This window comes from Diabrotica virgifera, chromosome 9 (assembly GCF_917563875.1).
Source record: "Diabrotica virgifera virgifera chromosome 9, PGI_DIABVI_V3a".
NCBI classification, from domain to species: Eukaryota; Metazoa; Arthropoda; class Insecta; order Coleoptera; family Chrysomelidae; genus Diabrotica; species Diabrotica virgifera.
Window position 1 is genome coordinate 46867641 of NC_065451.1, and position 14735 is coordinate 46882375.

Here is a 14735-nt window from a genome sequence, read left to right on the forward strand (position 1 = left end):
TTAATCTGACTGTAAATATTTAGAAGAAAGTAAATTCGCCAGTTTCACTTTAAATTATTAAAATTATATTGAAACAAAATATAAACTTAAACATCTAATACATTTTATTGGACGAATAGCATTCATTGATTTATTTGTTGTTGGGGAAATTGGACCTAAGTAATTATAAATTTTGTTACAATAAACATCTGTTTAAATATGCGAAATAGTCTATTATGAAGATACAAGAAATAATTGTCAACGATTCTTAGATTCGTAAATATTTATTTTTTTCTAAAATTTTACATTTTTCTAAAAATTTAAATGAATTAAAACACCCTGTACTTAGGTATAGTCTAGCTAGCAGCTAGCATATTGTTTCAATTTGAGCAATTCAAAAATTTCATCAGGTGTAGGGTGTTCAATAAAAAATATATCTTTGACATACCACTCTTTTTTGAAGCACCCTGTATAATTCATATTATTTTTAGATTGTAGTGTTAATGGCTTTGTATATTTCTATGAAGAATTTTTTTTAAATCAAGTCGTTTTCCGTACAAACACTGAGGCGAATAAAATGAACAACCCTGTATATAAATAAATATATAGGTACATACCATAATTATACTTTAATATTTATTCACAAATTTATAATATTTTATGAAAATGTTTATCAAAATATATTACTGTTAACGTTGTAAATAGAATGTTGAATAAAAAAATCCATTTTCCAGAATTTTCCGATTTTTCCGGTCAATGAAAATTAGCTAGTTGTTATTCTTTCGTCGAGTTACCCCAATTTAAAAAAAAATTGAAGGCTCTACGTTCTCTGGAAGCTGAGATATTATAAAGTTTTTCAAGCGCTCCAAATTGAACTTTCTATAGCAAAATCTCGACTAGAGAAACTGAACTCCGACATTCTTCCATATCACACGGTCCCAGCTCAGTCGGCGTGAGTAACTTGAATTTACAGGGTTATTACTCGTTTTAAATAGAAGATATTTGGTACTTATCAATTGTCATATAAAATATAGATATTTATTACCATGCTGTAAAAATTTCAACTCTTAATATTTATAAACAATAGAGATGTGATTTTTCAAAAAAAAAAGTATAACTTGGCTATTATTGGTCCTAGAAAGTTATTTTTTTCATTTTAATGTGCATTTTTTTACCTGATTTTTGACACAACCAATTATAATTATTTATCAGAAAAAATGGCAGAGATATTCTAATTGTTTATTAAGAAAAAACTTACCATTTTTTTATCGACTTGTTTAACAACATTTAAAAAACAAATATATTATTTTTTTTAATTTTCTTATTACTTTGAGTCTTTAAGTAGTCATTGCACTTTGCTAAAAAGCTCTGAAAACACTCCTTGGGCAACAATGATTGTTTAAACATTCGATGTCTGGGATAAACATTTAACATAACTTGTAAACTAACAAACAGATCTTCTTGAGATTTTGTAAACTAATAAAGGCACTTAATTACCTTATGATCAAGGTACAATAAGTTCCTTACAACCTATTTAGTAAAAGTTATTAACATTTCCAAAATAGTGCGAAAAACGTGGTTTTTTGCAATTATCTCGGTTAATTCTTGATGGATTTTAACTTGTAAAAATTTAAATTAATCGTTTTTTTGTGATACACAACTTTCATAATACAACTTTTGCTGTAAATATGATACTAAAAATGCTATAGGCAAAAAACAATATTTTCTGACTTTGGCATTTTTTTATAAAAAAATGAGGTCGATTTACGAGTACCTCTGTATGTATTTTTAATTAACTATATACTCCCTACGATTTAGCACCTTCAAATACCTGTATTGATTTTTTTCCCGTTTTTATTTTTCTACCCTGGTCTATAAAGACTATGCAGCAAAGTTAAGTTTGTCCAAACGATTACGATCGTCCTAAGTCCATTTCAATCTCTGCTAGAAAGGTTATGACTGCCTCGTACATTTTGATTAGTACCTACACCATATTTGATTTTGAAATCAAGCCTGAATACTCTTGTTTATATTTAAATTCTTGTTCCGTATGTTGAAGTCTGAGTTGTTGGTCAACAAATTATAATATTAGTACAATTATGAATACTTAGAGCCGTAGTGTTAAGTGGTTGGTGCAGGTTTTACTTTCATTATGTAGATGAGTAATTGTGAAGTGGTTGTTAGTACTAATAACTGCTGTTAATATTTGTCCCAATATAGAGTTTCCTACCGTATTTGATTTGACACCCTCTATATTTAATAGGAGACTTGCATAAATTTTTAAATATTAAAATAATATTAAAACACATAAGGTAACATCATCTTAAAACGGTTGCATGTAAAAAAAAATATTCTTAACCCATACGCTTATTACGAGGTTTTGAAAATGCTATAAAATTCAAACTTCTTAGGAGGCGCTTGAATGTCCTTCTATTGGTCTGACGTTACGGACCACAACCGGGGGAATTGTATATAATATTTTAATCGCATTTAATTGTAAATTACCAGATATTATTTGTATTCTTGCATAGTTCTACAATCAGTTTATTTAGTTTTAAAGTGAAATTTATAAATCTTTAGAAATCGCTACTTTTAAGTGCTTAAAACGCATAAGTAGATAGTATTACTCAAGAGGGTTTTTCAAAAGAAAACGATTAGGCTATTCTGGGGATTGTATAGTACATTTTAATCGTCTTTAATTAAAATGCTAAGGGTAAGTTTAGTTTAACTGGACCAACTTGGGAATTAAAAATACAAGATCTTAAATATTTACTGATTAATGGAACAGCTTTTGCAACTATTCTCGAAGCATTGCTTTCGCTTATGCCGAAATCATCTCCAAGAGACTTAAATGTGTGTCCTGTTTTTTTTATAATTAAAAATAGATGCATTGTTTGTGTTTTACAATATTTTTCCATTAATTGAAACGTATACAATCTAGGTCTGTATTGTAACTTCATCACTGTACACGTACACTTCAGAGACATTTTAAATTGTTTTACTTTTTTTTTCGCATCTTTATCACAAGATAAAGAATCACTTTCATTGTACCAATTGTCATCACTACCACTATATTCACTATTATCTTCAAATACAGAACGTTCTGATTCACTTTTTGTATCTTCAAATATTGTTTGCAAGTCTTTTATAGGTTAAGTTCCTGCATCCTTATCATGTATTTTCAATGGCGACAACTCGACCATAACACTCCTTTGAAATTTACACCTAATACCTTTACTTCTATTTTTATGCGAGTCTGTGTTGATGCATTAGGATCACACTGTCTCTTATCACCATTGTCCTCTAGAACAGACTTAGATGTAGAAGCGGCATCTTCAAGAAACTGCCGTTTAACCCTTTTCACCGTTTTTAGCTTCCCTCGTTGAGAAAAAGTTCGTTTTCTGTCTGGTTAACAATCAAATATGTGCGGGACAACACCTGCCTTAATAATTTTAGGACCACCAATAATCTTTAATTTATAGTTATCCATGTCTTGTTTCAACAGCAACAAATAAACAAATTTAAGTAGGCACATTTCATGAAACGACAACTACCTAATATTTTTTCTTGAAATATAAAATGTCTTATTTATTAGGTACCTAATTAGAAAATGTAATACTCACAGACAAAGACCTTTGCTACTTTGTGAAATATCCTTTTTATCTCGCCTGCATGCTTTTAGCCGTTTCCATCGACGTTTTGGTTCTACTGGTGGGGTAAAAAAATATTTGTTGGATGTTCTGACAGTTGTGCTTTGGCATTCCGGCACTATATAGTACTTATATTGCGCAGATTTGTTTTCCATTTTGATAAAGTATATTATATATAGTCTGTGCAGATTATCGGAGAATAGGCCATTTTTGGGAAAAGTTATTTACCAGCAATTTTATTGCTGGAATCGAATCTTATGATTCTATATATTAATAATAGAGGTATGCAAAGTCCGCAGATAGTGTGCTACTTTTTTTATAAACAAAATGGCGCCCGAAAATCGTGCTTTTTTTTAATTTATGCTCTATAACTCCAAAGATTTTAACTTTACTACGTAATTAAATTCTTCAGAGAGACGTGTTTTTCCCGATTTACTTCGACGAATATTTTTCCCGGAAAATGCCGGTTTTTCCAACAAAATCTTTAATTTTCAACTAAAATTTTAGATACGTAATTGTTTATCAATAATTAAATAACTTGGTAGCATAAAAGCACTTTTTGTATAGATTATAATTCCAGAGATCGATGGAAATTGAATGAACAGTTTAGCAACAATTGAATTCTTAATCAAAAATTAACGGTCTCTTTAATAACCACAATAATCAATAAACATAAGAATAGCTATGATTTTTGTATAAAAATTTACAGTACCTATCTAATGTACTTTACAGAATTTAAATTGGACTATTTAAGCGGACTCAGAAATATTTTAAAATTATAAACAATTTTTGGCTTAAAAACCAATAGAATATCGCCGAAAATATTCAATTAAATTAAATCATGAAAACACTATTGGAAAAAAAGAGGCAGGAGGCTTCTTTAAAAAGATAAAACACTTAATTGTGATGAGTGCTTCCTGAGATACAACCGGTCAAAGTTGACCGGCATTTACGGCAAAGTTATAAACAATAGGATCATAATTTTCGAACCATCACCTTTTTATTTTTTCCTCTTTCTTCACAACAATTTTCATATCTTTAAAATAATCATAACATATATTATTATAATAAAAACTATCGATAATACGAGTGAAAATTGCCAAAAACAGCAAAATTCCAATCAAAGATTAGGTTGGAGAAAATGTAATATCATAGTTCAAAATCGGTATACGTATCAAAAAATGCATTTTCTCGGCTTGCCATGGAGCAATTTTCTTCATACTTTTTTTGTTCCCAAGTAACTCGAGTAACGCCATCTAACTAACGCATTATTAAATGTCAAAGTTTCTTTTGTTTTTTTATAACAAATTAATTTATTTATTATAACAAAATTTTTAGTTTGTTTAAATAAAGATTGTTTAAATAATTATACAGCTCTCAAATGAGAATATTTGTGTTTTTAACGTTAAAAGGTACACAAAAAGTAAGTTTATCTAAAAAAAGTTTACAACTGGAAGAAATATGTAGTTTTCTTTTCTTTTAAATAAATTAATCTATTATAACACAACAAAAGCAAGTTTGACATTTAGTAATGCGTTAGTTAGATGGCTCTACTCGAGTTACTTGGGAACAAAAAAATAATTAAGAAAATTGCTCCATGGGAAGCCGAGAAAATGCATTTTTTTACGCGTGTTGAGCTGCCCCCCCGCCCCCACTTGCAAAAGTCAAAAAACAAATAGCCATGATTTATGAGCCATTTTAGAGCTTTCATATTCCGCAAACTAATAATTTTGAGCTCGTTCCACTGAGCAGGAATTTAATACTTTATTGGGAAGGGGCTGAGTAAGCCCCCCACTACTTAAAAATAGGAATATTGAATTGGTTTTTGCGGCAGAATTACGAGCTATTTACGAGCTCTTGAAATTATATAGCTTCGATCATTGAGCTCATCCCCTTCACCCCCAAACAACCCTTTAATTGATTTAACTTAAGAGAAAAATGCTGAGAAAACTTAAAATATATCGTATTACGGATATAATTCCTATAGCTTATATACTCTAAGAATAAACTATTAAATCACGTGCATTTCGATTATTGAGCTACAACCCTTTCGCAAGAAAACCACCCTATCTTCCCGGCTTAAGAGAAAGTTGTACAAACTAACTTGTGGTGACTGTCCGAAAACGTACATCGGTCAAACTGGCAGAACTTTTGACAAACGGATAGCAGAACACAAAAGGGCATATAACAATAGAAAAACAGACACTTCTACATACGCACTTCACCTTCTAGATCATAATCATTCTTTCAAGGAAGAGTTTCAAATTTTACATATTCAAAATAAAGGCCTTAAGCTATCTTTTTTAGAATCTATGGAAATTAATAAACTGAAAAATACAGATATAATTCTGAGTGACCAACTCGAGACAAACAGCTCCCCACTCCTCAACCTCTTCAGTTGAAGACTTAAAAAAGCAAACACATTGTAAACTATATCACTTGAGAAAGGCACTCCGCCGAAACAGCTGTAGTCACTTAGTTATAATAAATTTTGTGGAAGTATAGAAAACAAATGTTTTTAGCGTTTTGTTGTTAGATAAAATGAACTTCCATCAAGTAACGGTCAAATCCATCAATTATTTAGAGAAAGTTGTATTTAAAATGCATTAAATTAATTATTTTGCGACTACATATCATTTAATAATTTATAAGCTTCCAAATTACGCGCATTTAGATCAGTAAATTGCAATTTATTTTGTATAGTGCAGTCACTGAAGGTAAAAATCAACGATTACCTTCAATTTCGGTGAACCTTCATCGATTTTCACGAAAATTGGTCAGTGGTTAGAGGATACGTCAAGAAACAAAGGTGACATGGTACCACCTTGCGCCTTTACCCTGAGGGTGGATACCGCTCCTTCTCGAGGGTGAAAATTATTTTATAAAACATAACTGCACAAATCAATCAAAGAACAAATTAAAAGCAAAGTTTATTACATAAAGTTATTAAAATAAGTCAATACTTTTTAAGTTATTAAAGGTCAAAGATTTTAATTATTCGTGAAAAAAAAATGCATGTTTTAAAGCGGTTTTTCGTAAAGTCATTGGTAATTAAATATATATTTTTTCTGCGACTGTTAAAATCTAAGGATTCAAGCTTAAATAACGGGAAAGAGATGCATTTTATAACACTTAGGTACTAAATACTTGTCAAAGTACTTAGAAATACCTATCAAAAATGAGCTCCAGAAAAAGTTGATAGCATCAAAATCCGCTCACCAATTTTCGTGAAAATGAATGGAGATTTACCGAAATTAAATGTCATAGTTGATTTTCACTTTCAGTGACTGCACTATAGAAAGAAACTAGCAATTCAATAATTGAGATGCGTATATTTTGCGAGCTCATAAATTATTAAACGATATCTAGTCGCCAAATAATTAATTTAAATTATTTTAAGTACAACTCTCTCTTAAGCCGGGAATATGGGATGGTTCTTTTTTTTTTTTTTTTTATTAACAAAAATCGCATCAGCCAAATTGGCTATTAGCGAAACAATAGTGGTGAACAATAATTTTTATTACATTTGTGTTTTTATATATTGTATAAAATGTTAATTGCACTTAGGAACCTCTTTAAATTTGACATATTGCACTGTAGGCCTAAAATGTCACTCAGTTTGTTTGGTATATTGTACAATATGCGCTTTGGCGTTAATGCTGCGCAATTCTCCAATAAATGTTTGATTGTTAACTTTTCTTCACAGTTGTCACATCTTGGTTCTTGTTTGTAGGAAAACACATGACTATTAGTTAATCGCGTATGACCCAATCGGAGTCGCGTTAATATTACCTGGTCTCTCCGACTTGTTGGTAATGTTGGCCAGGGTTTTATCGATTTTTTAATTTCGCGTAGCTTGGCCGATGACACTTTCCACTTTTCTTCCCACATATACCGCACTTTACGTTTGACCGCCGCTTTCACATCCGCACTCGTAAATGTTTCCGTACACTGCGCACTATCACTAGTTGCAGCTTCTTTTGCAGCGTTGTCTGCCTCTTCATTTCCTTGAATTCCAATATGGGATGGTATCCAGAGGAATATGATAATTTTTCCATTCAGTTGAGCGGTATGAACTTCTTGTTTTATTTTGATGACCAAAGGATTAGATGGGTAGACATATTGGATTGACTGTACCGAACTTAGAGAGTCTGTGAGTATGATATATTTGGTATTACTGGACGCATTGACAGCAAGGGTGGCCTGGTATAGAGCGTATAATTCAGCAGAGTAAATAGAGTACTCTGAAGGGAGTTTGTATTTATTTGTTGATGTTGGGGTTATGACTGCAGCACCAGTGCCTTCATTTGATTTAGATGCATCGGTGTATACTTGTGTATACTCCTTGTAATTGCGGAGTATATCATTGAAGGCGGATTTGATTAACTGTGGGTTTGTTGAATGTTTATCAAAAGAAATGAGGTGTGTTAGGCACTGAGGGTTCTTTATTTGCCACGGAGGAATTGAGGACAGTTTGGAAGGAAAGCATTCTGGGAACGCATAGTTTATTTGATTTAAGTAGCTTCTAATTCTTGCGTAGAAGGGTTTGGCCGTTCTTGGTTTATTTATGAAGAGATTTGGGAACTTTTCTGTAAAACAATTTTGTATAGTAGGGTTTTTTGAGTTACACCTGATTTTTGCGGCGTATGCTACACTTAAATAAACTCTTCTGTCTTCTAAGGAGGGTTCTCCAACTTCACAATACAGACTTTCGATTGGTGTTGTGCGAAAAGCTCCAGATATTATACGTAAAGCGAGATTGTGAAGACTGTCAAGTTTTTTCAGCAGCGTCTTAGCCGCTGTAGAATACACAGTAGACCCATAATCTAATTTTGATCTGATTAATGTTCTGTATAACATTAAAAGTGTTTGGCGATCCGCACCCCATTCTTTATTGGCCAGAGTTTTTAGAAGATTTAGTCGCTTGTGACAAGATAACATCAGATTTGTTATATGAAGTTTCCAGCTTAGGGTTTCTTCGAATGTCATGCCCAAGAACTTAATTGACGTTGCGCGCTTTAGGTTTTCATCACATAGTCTTAGGTTGGGGATATTTGTGACGTTTCTCTTTGAAAACAGGATGAAGCGAGTTTTTTCAGCGGAAAAACAGAAACCTGTTTTTTGTGACAAGATTTCTAAGTCTTGTATAAAGTTCTGTGTATGACGAAATATATTTTGTATATTTTTACCTTTGCAGAAAACTACAAGATCATCTGCGTAGACTCGTGCCTTTACAGGCGATTTTAGGTTTTTGAGGATATCATTGATTGCCACTATGAAGAGAGTAGGACTTATAACCGAGCCTTGAGGGATACCATTTTCTGGATACATTATATCTGATGTTATGTTATTTGTCCTAACTCTGAAAGTTCTATTTTGAAGGAAATTTTTAATAAAGAATAGGCTGTGACCTTGAATGTTCCAACTATGTAATTTTTTTATTATATAGTCGTGCCAGGCTGTATCGAAAGCTCTTGATATGTCAAAGAAAACCGCTAGACATTTACCCCCTAGTGCGAATGCTTCAGAAATGTCACTCTCCAAATCTATGATATTATCTATGGTTGACCTTTGGTCTCTAAAACCACTTTGTTCTGGAATAATCAAATCTTGTCTCTCCAAGTGCCATCTTAGTCTATTGTTAATAATCTTTTCTAGTAACTTACACATGGCGCATGTTAAAGATATCGGTCTGTATGACTCGGGACTTGTCTTAATACTATTAGGTTTCTGTATAGGTATTACTATGGATTCATGCCATTTTTCAGGAAATTTGTGTTGAAGCCAAATAATGTTAAACAGATCTAGAAGTTGTTTGTGAGCGCTCGCTGGAAGGTGTTTAATAAAAATACTAGGAATATCGTCCGGGCCAGCGCTAGTTTCTTTAATATTTGACAATGCTTCCGTATACTCTAATTGAGAAATAGGTAAATTTAACGGTTCATCTGTGTTAGGAGTAATGCTAATTTTCTTATTTTCTTCATGTTGTTTGTAATTAATGAAAGATTTTTTATAATTAATATTACTGGATCGGTTTTTGTATGTGTTAGCAAGGATTTTAGCAATCTCAGTATTACTAGTAACTGCCTTTCCATTTCTCTCGAGGCTTTTGATATTCTGATTGCTGTTTAATCCAGATATTCTTCTGACTTTGTTCCATACTTCAGTCATGGGAGTGTTTGCATTTAATGTTGATACATATTGAGTCCATGACTGGCGTTTGGCATTTCTAGTTGTCTTCTTGGCTATTGCACGTTGTTTTGTATATTCAATTTTATTCTCGAGAGTCTTGTAGCGCTTGTATTTGTTAAAAGCTCTTTTGCTAGATTCAACTGCTGTTTTGCATTCATGGTTCCACCATGGGACGGGGTTGCGTTGTTTTATGTATGAAGTTTTTCCTATCGCTCTTTCTGCTGCTTCTGTGATAATGGTAACAATGTTCTTAAGGGTCTCGTCTATGTTTGAGGTGCTTTTAAATGTGGTCATACTGCTTTCGACTAAATTTGAAAAAAGATTCCAGTTAGGTTTTTTTAAATTCCATTTTGGGGTAAATGTCCGTCCACGTTGGTTTTTGTTGTTATGAATAAAAATTGGGTAGTGATCACTGTTATACAAGAAATCCAGCCTATCCCAGGTGAGCTGTGGGGTCAGACCTGGTTCGCATATCGTAAGGTCTATACATGAAGATTCACCGTTCTGTATATTAAATCTAGTGGGTCTGCCGTCGTTTAAGACTGAAAGGTTGGACTGTTCAAATATCTCTTCCAGCAATCTTCCTCTGGTATTTATAGTAGAAGAGCCCCATGAAAAGTTGTGAGCATTAAAATCGCCCAAAATAAGCCTGGGTTAGGGAATTTGTTGTAAGAGTTCAGTTAATGCTTCTGAGTCTACTTGCGTTGATGAAGGTAAGTATAAGTTACAAACGTAGATATTTGGACTCGAGTTAACTTTAATGCAAATTGCATCTAGATTAGTTTGGAGAGGAACTACTGTAGTTTCAATTGACTTTTTTACAAAGATAGCTACTCCACCACTGGCTTTATCTTGGTTAGTTCTGTTTTTGCAGTAATTTTTAAATTTTTTTAAAGCTTGTATGTTTTCATTTTTGAAATTAGTCTCCTGAAGACAAATTATATCTGGACTGTGTCTGGACAGAATTATTTGGAGCATTGGAAGGTTAAAAAAAAAAATGAATAACCACTTTCAATTTCGTTGCAAAACGAAAATACAGCCGAACCATATTCCAGTCCAATCAGAGAGTGCTGCAAGCACCTCTACCGGTTTCGAAACTTATTAGTCTCTCATCAGGAGGCACATATGCTGCTCTCCCTGATCCAACCAAAACAAACTCCAGCGTGCAGTCCCGAATTGCAACGAACGAAATGGCATAGATGCCCTAGCGGCAACTGCTAGCAAAAGACAAAGTTTTCACTCTAATGGCACATAACATATCCCACCAGAATGAAAACAATGGGAACCTTCTCTGGTTACACCTCCGAGGCTTCTACAATTTGCAAGCCATACGGATGCTGAGACTAAGGAAGATGAGGGAATTCTACAATTTACAATTCACGTCACATCTGCTCAGCTCGGTAAAGTTCCAACGAGACTGGTTCCCTTCATACTCCACACAGAGTAAATGTAAATAAAAATGAATAACCACTTTCAATTTCGTTGCAAAACGAAAATACAGCCGAACCATATTCCAGTCCAATCAGAGAGTGCTGCAAGCACCTCTACCGGTTTCGAAACTTATTAGTCTCTCATCAGGAGGCACATATGCTGCTCTCCCTGATCCAACCAAAACAAACTCCAGCGTGCAGTCCCGAATTGCAACGAACGAAATGGCATAGATGCCCTAGCGGCAACTGCTAGCAAAAGACAAAGTTTTCACTCTAATGGCACATAACATATCCCACCAGAATGAAAACAATGGGAACCTTCTCTGGTTACACCTCCGAGGCTTCTACAATTTGCAAGCCATACGGATGCTGAGACTAAGGAAGATGAGGGAATTCTACAATTTACAATTCACGTCACATCTGCTCAGCTCGGTAAAGTTCCAACGAGACTGGTTCCCTTCATACTCCACACAGAGTAAATGTAAATAAAAATGAATAACCACTTTCAATTTCGTTGCAAAACGAAAATACAGCCGAACCATATTCCAGTCCAATCAGAGAGTGCTGCAAGCACCTCTACCGGTTTCGAAACTTATTAGTCTCTCATCAGGAGGCACATATGCTGGTCTCCCTGATCCAACCAAAACAAACTCCAGCGTGCAGTCCCGAATTGCAACGAACGAAATGGCATAGATGCCCTAGCGGCAACTGCTAGCAAAAGACAAAGTTTTCACTCTAATGGCACATAACATATCCCACCAGAATGAAAACAATGGGAACCTTCTCTGGTTACACCTCCGAGGCTTCTACAATTTGCAAGCCATACGGATGCTGAGACTAAGGAAGATGAGGGAATTCTACAATTTACAATTCACGTCACATCTGCTCAGCTCGGTAAAGTTCCAACGAGACTGGTTCCCTTCATACTCCACACAGAGTAAATGTAAATAAAAATGAATAACCACTTTCAATTTCGTTGCAAAACGAAAATACAGCCGAACCATATTCCAGTCCAATCAGAGAGTGCTGCAAGCATGTTATGTGCCATTAGAGTGAAAACTTTGTCTTTTGCTAGCAGTTGCCGCTAGGGCATCTATGCCATTTCGTTCGTTGCAATTCGGGACTGCACGCTGGAGTTTGTTTTGGTTGGATCAGGGAGAGCAGCATATGTGCCTCCTGATGAGAGACTAATAAGTTTCGAAACCGGTAGAGGTGCTTGCAGCACTCTCTGATTGGACTGGAATATGGTTCGGCTGTATTTTCGTTTTGCAACGAAATTGAAAGTGGTTATTCATTTTTATTTACATTTACTCTGTGTGGAGTATGAAGGGAACCAGTCTCGTTGGAACTTTACCGAGCTGAGCAGATGTGACGTGAATTGTAAATTGTAGAATTCCCTCATCTTCCTTAGTCTCAGCATCCGTATGGCTTGCAAATTGTAGAAGCCTCGGAGGTGTAACCAGAGAAGGTTCCCATTGTTTTCATTCTGGTGGGATATGTTATGTGCCATTAGAGTGAAAACTTTGTCTTTTGCTAGCAGTTGCCGCTAGGGCATCTATGCCATTTCGTTCGTTGCAATTCGGGACTGCACGCTGGAGTTTGTTTTGGTTGGATCAGGGAGAGCAGCATATGTGCCTCCTGATGAGAGACTAATAAGTTTCGAAACCGGTAGAGGTGCTTGCAGCACTCTCTGATTGGACTGGAATATGGTTCGGCTGTATTTTCGTTTTGCAACGAAATTGAAAGTGGTTATTCATTTTTATTTACATTTACTCTGTGTGGAGTATGAAGGGAACCAGTCTCGTTGGAACTTTACCGAGCTGAGCAGATGTGACGTGAATTGTAAATTGTAGAATTCCCTCATCTTCCTTAGTCTCAGCATCCGTATGGCTTGCAAATTGTAGAAGCCTCGGAGGTGTAACCAGAGAAGGTTCCCATTGTTTTCATTCTGGTGGGATATGTTATGTGCCATTAGAGTGAAAACTTTGTCTTTTGCTAGCAGTTGCCGCTAGGGCATCTATGCCATTTCGTTCGTTGCAATTCGGGACTGCACGCTGGAGTTTGTTTTGGTTGGATCAGGGAGAGCAGCATATGTGCCTCCTGATGAGAGACTAATAAGTTTCGAAACCGGTAGAGGTGCTTGCAGCACTCTCTGATTGGACTGGAATATGGTTCGGCTGTATTTTCGTTTTGCAACGAAATTGAAAGTGGTTATTCATTTTTATTTACATTTACTCTGTGTGGAGTATGAAGGGAACCAGTCTCGTTGGAACTTTACCGAGCTGAGCAGATGTGACGTGAATTGTAAATTGTAGAATTCCCTCATCTTCCTTAGTCTCAGCATCCGTATGGCTTGCAAATTGTAGAAGCCTCGGAGGTGTAACCAGAGAAGGTTCCCATTGTTTTCATTCTGGTGGGATATGTTATGTGCCATTAGAGTGAAAACTTTGTCTTTTGCTAGCAGTTGCCGCTAGGGCATCTATGCCATTTCGTTCGTTGCAATTCGGGACTGCACGCTGGAGTTTGTTTTGGTTGGATCAGGGAGAGCAGCATATGTGCCTCCTGATGAGAGACTAATAAGTTTCGAAACCGGTAGAGGTGCTTGCAGCACTCTCTGATTGGACTGGAATATGGTTCGGCTGTATTTTCGTTTTGCAACGAAATTGAAAGTGGTTATTCATTTTTATTTACATTTACTCTGTGTGGAGTATGAAGGGAACCAGTCTCGTTGGAACTTTACCGAGCTGAGCAGATGTGACGTGAATTGTAAATTGTAGAATTCCCTCATCTTCCTTAGTCTCAGCATCCGTATGGCTTGCAAATTGTAGAAGCCTCGGAGGTGTAACCAGAGAAGGTTCCCATTGTTTTCATTCTGGTGGGATATGTTATGTGCCATTAGAGTGAAAACTTTGTCCATTGGAAGGTTATTATAGAAACCGTTAATGTTCCACTGCAAAATTGATGAGAAGCCCATTTATAATAAATAAAACTGAAATTTGGGATTGTCACAGAAGTTCATGACTCTATTCTTGAGAAAACTCACTTTCAGTCTCTGATGCCTCAGTATCCGAGTAAGCCATCTGTAAATGCTTCAATAGTTTCTTTCTAATTTTTGTACATCTAGCTTTAATCGATCTTTGTTTGAAATACGGGTATATTGCTGTTAGCATTTTCACTAAAGCTTCAAATTCGCTAGTGTAGTTTTTTATGATGCTGACTGGGTCCTGTGCACCATAAACATTTTCAAATAGATCGGATATTTGATCAAAATCAAGAACAAATGAAGGATTTTGCTCTGAGATGAATGCCTTGGTCGGTTCCATGAGTACGTGAGTTGGAGTCTTTCCCTTACTTTTCTTTGGTTTTTTAGCTGGAGCATCATTAGGTTTAACAAATGGTTCAAGACTTTGGTTTTCTGAATTAGCATCTTGCGCTAGAGGAGGTGTAACAATGTCATCCAAACTGCGTTTTGAGCTATTTTGTG